The 3,501-nt window shown below is 62.0% G+C and overlaps 1 long non-coding RNA gene across 1 annotated transcript; it reads left to right on the forward strand.

Annotated features, from left to right (window-relative positions):
- Positions 1-809: 809 nt before the first annotated feature.
- On the forward strand, positions 810-3,218 carry LOC139828882 (uncharacterized). Its single transcript, XR_011740942.1, has 2 exons — positions 810-1,115; positions 2,788-3,218. It is a non-coding gene; the product is annotated as an uncharacterized lncRNA (long non-coding RNA).
- Positions 3,219-3,501: the final 283 nt, after the last annotated feature.

Below are 3,501 nucleotides of genomic sequence, written 5' to 3' on the forward strand. Positions count from 1 at the left end.
GCGTGGGGGGGGACATTGGGGGTCGGTGTGGGGGGAATTGGGGCTCGGTGTGGGGGGGAAGTTGGGGCTCGGTCTGGGGAGGATTTGAGGGGTCAGTGTGGGGAGGATTTGGGGGTCGATGTGAGGGGCATTAGGGGTTGGTGTGGGGGGCAGGAACTGGGGGTCGGTGTGTGGGGGGCGTTGGGGGTCGGTGCAAGGGGGAATTAGGGTCCAGTGGGGGGGATTGGGGATCGGTGTTTGAGGGGGGAATTGGGGGGTCGGTGTGGGGGGGTCAGTTCAGGGGGGGCCTTGGGGGTCGGAGTGAGGGGGCATTGGGGGTCAGTGTGGGGAGGAATTGGGGTTCGGTGTGAGGGGGGGCATTGGGGCTCGGTGTGGGGGGAATTGGGGCTCGGTGTGGGGGGGAAGTTGGGGGTCAGTCTGGGGAGGATTTGAGGGGTCAGTGTGGGGAGGATTTGGGGGTCAATGTGAGGGGCATTAGGGGTTGGTGTGGGGGGCGTTGGGGGTCGGTGCGAGGGGGAATTAGGGTCCCGGGGGGGGATTGAGGGTCGGTGTTTGAGGGCGGAATTGGGGGGTTGGTGTGCGGGGGCGGCCTTGGGGGTCGGTGTGAGGGGGCATTGGGGGCGAGTGTGGGGAGGAATTTGGGGGTCGGGGGGGGCATTGGGGGGTCGGTGTGGGGGGGGAGCTGGGGGTCGGAGTGGGGGGTGGATTGGGGGTCGGGGTGAAGGGAATGGGGGGGGCATGAGGGGAACGGAGGCGCAGAAACAACTTTACAGCCTCCGGAGCCATGAACCTTCACACCCCGCAGGGCTCCAGAGCAGCTGCGTTCGTTTCGCCGTCGGGCGCAAGGGGAGCGATGGTTCCACCCCTCGTGCGCCGCTCCGAGCGGCAGGAGCTGCGTTTAAATACAGCGAGGTGCTCGTGTCCCAACGACCCCGGAGCGCCCGCGCACATCCATAACCTTTCCCGCTCATCACTGCCGTGGTCTCCGCCTGGACCCCCCCGTTCGCCTGCGCGGCGCCACCTGGTGCTCTGGAGGAGGGCTCTTTGGATGAAGGCTCCTTCAGCTTCCTCACGTTTGGCTCCTTGTGTTGAATGGACTGGGACCCAAGCTCCAGGTCGGTTGAACCCAGCCTGGCGCCCCCTTTTTGCTGTAAATCTCGGTTCTCTCGGCCCCTCAAGTTCACAGCTGGTGCCGTAAAACTCCTGATCCTGGCACTGGTGGGTTCTGGTTTCCGTACCATGAGTTCACCTAAAGCTCTGAACTGAGCACTCGTGTGGCTCAGCCTGAAAGTGTTGGCTCGTTAGTGGGCACCCAATTATGTTTTGTTAACCCTTAAAATGTTCGTGCCCTCTATCAGACCCAGGAGTTCGGGCGGGGATTCAGTTCAGGAGGGACCCAGGAGCACCCCTAAGGACCCAGGAGTTGTGGGGGGACCCAGGAGTTCGGGAGAGAGGACCCAGGAGTTCGGGAGTGTGGACCCAGGAGTTCGGGTGGGGATTCAGTTCAGAAGGGACCCAGGAGTGCCCCTAAGGACCCAATAGTTGGGAAAGGGACCCAGGCGTTTGGGAAAGGGACCCAGGAGTTCGGGAGAGAGGACCCAGGAGTTCGGATGGGGATTCAGTTCAGGACGGACCCAGGAGTACCCCTAAGGACCCAGTAGTTTGGGGGGGACCCAGGAGTGCCCCAAGGGACCCAGGCGTCTGGGAAAGGGGACCCAGGCGTTCGGGTGGGGATTCAGTTCAGGAGGGACCCAGGAGTACCCCTAAGGACCCAGTAGCTGGGGAGGGACCCAGGAGTGCCCCAAGGTACCCAGGCATCTGGGAAAGGGGACCCAGGCGTCTGGGAAAGGGGACCCAGGCGTTCGGGTGGGGATTCAGTTCGGGAGGGACCCAGGAGTACCCCTAAGGACCCAGTAGCTGGGGAGGGACCCAGGAGTGCCCCAAGAGACCAGGAGTCCTGGAGAGGGGACCCAGGAGTTCGGGAGTGCGGACCCAGGAGTTTGGGCGGGGATTCAGTTCAGGAGGGACCCAGATTTTCAGGAATGGGGACCCAGGAGTCCTGGAGAGAGGACCCAGGCGTCCGGGAAAGGGACCTGGGAGTTCAGGCGGGGATTCAGGTCAGGAGGGACCCAGGCGTTCAGGAAAGGGGACCCAGGCGTTCAGGAAAGGGGACCCAGGAGTTCGGGAAAGGGACCCAGGAGTTCGGGAGAGAGGACCCAGGAGTTCCGGTGGGGATTTAGTTCAGGAGGGACACAGGAGTACCCCTAAGGACCCAGTAGTTGGGGAGGGACCCAGGAATTCGGGAAAGGGACCCAGGAGTCCTGGAGAGGGGACCCAGGAGTTCGGGAAAGGGGTCCCAGTGGTACCCCTAAGGACCCAGTAGTTGGGGGGGGACCCAGGAGTGCCCCAAGGGACCCAGGAGTTCGGGAGAGAGGACCCAGGCGTCCGGGCGATCCCGCTGCGTGGCCACGCCCCCTCCCCATCACCCCGCCCCCCTCTCCTTGGCCACGCCCCCTCCGCCCCTGCACCGCGCGGCCTCCCCGGAGCCGAGCGGGCTCCGTCCCTCTCCTCCCCCCCCGCCCCCCCTGTGCCCCGGGTGCCGAGTTCGAATCCCCCCGCAGCCGCCTCCTCCCCCCGCTCCCTCGGTGTGCGGGGCCTTGCGGGAGCGCTGCGTGCGGAGCAACGCGGGGCGGGAGCCCCCGGCGCCCCCGGGATGCGTGAGGGCGGCCGGCAGGGCCTGCGGCTGAGAGGAATCAACCTGACAAGAGGTTTTGTTCCATGGAACAGGACAGGATGGGTCTTCCCTGAATATCGCTGGATCTGTTATAGTTGGATTAATATTAGGATGGCAACCAGCCCTGTAGCCATAGAACTCTTGTAATCAGTAACCAAACTCTGTTCTTAAAGCTGACATAGATTTATGGTATATTCTTACAAGGCAGGTAACTGTAACTGAGCCTTATTCTTAAGGTGGACATAGATTTACGATATATTCTTTTAAAGTTGGTACCGTAGAAAATAACTGATAATTGTAGCATCTTTTAGATAGGAAGTTTGTGTTATTATAGGTGTGGAATATTCTAATGGTTGTCAGGGGTGTAATGAATATGTATGTGACCGACTTGTATAATAAGGTATGGTCTGAATCAGCTGTTGGAAGCTTTGGGTGCGAACCCCTGGTTTCCCAGCGCTGGAATAAAGCACCGCATGGAACTGTGCCCGTGGTTCTGTGTCCTGATTGCTGACATTAGCACAAATCACAACTGCATTTTTCACATCCTTCTCCTCCTCCTCCTCCTCCTCCTCCTCCTCCTCCCGCTCCTGTCCGGGATGTGCAGCTGCAGCAGGCTCAGTGCCAGGGCCACAAGGTGCAGGGGCACCAAGAGCGGGGCCGCAGCCGAGCGGGTCCAGCAGAGCCTTGGGGAGGGCTGCCCTTGGAGCAGGGCCGGAGCTCCAGCCCTCTCCCTGCAGGCCTTTCCCTGCCCCCCCAGCGCTCACCCA

This window comes from Patagioenas fasciata, chromosome 11 (genome assembly GCF_037038585.1).
Source record: "Patagioenas fasciata isolate bPatFas1 chromosome 11, bPatFas1.hap1, whole genome shotgun sequence".
NCBI classification, from domain to species: Eukaryota; Metazoa; Chordata; class Aves; order Columbiformes; family Columbidae; genus Patagioenas; species Patagioenas fasciata.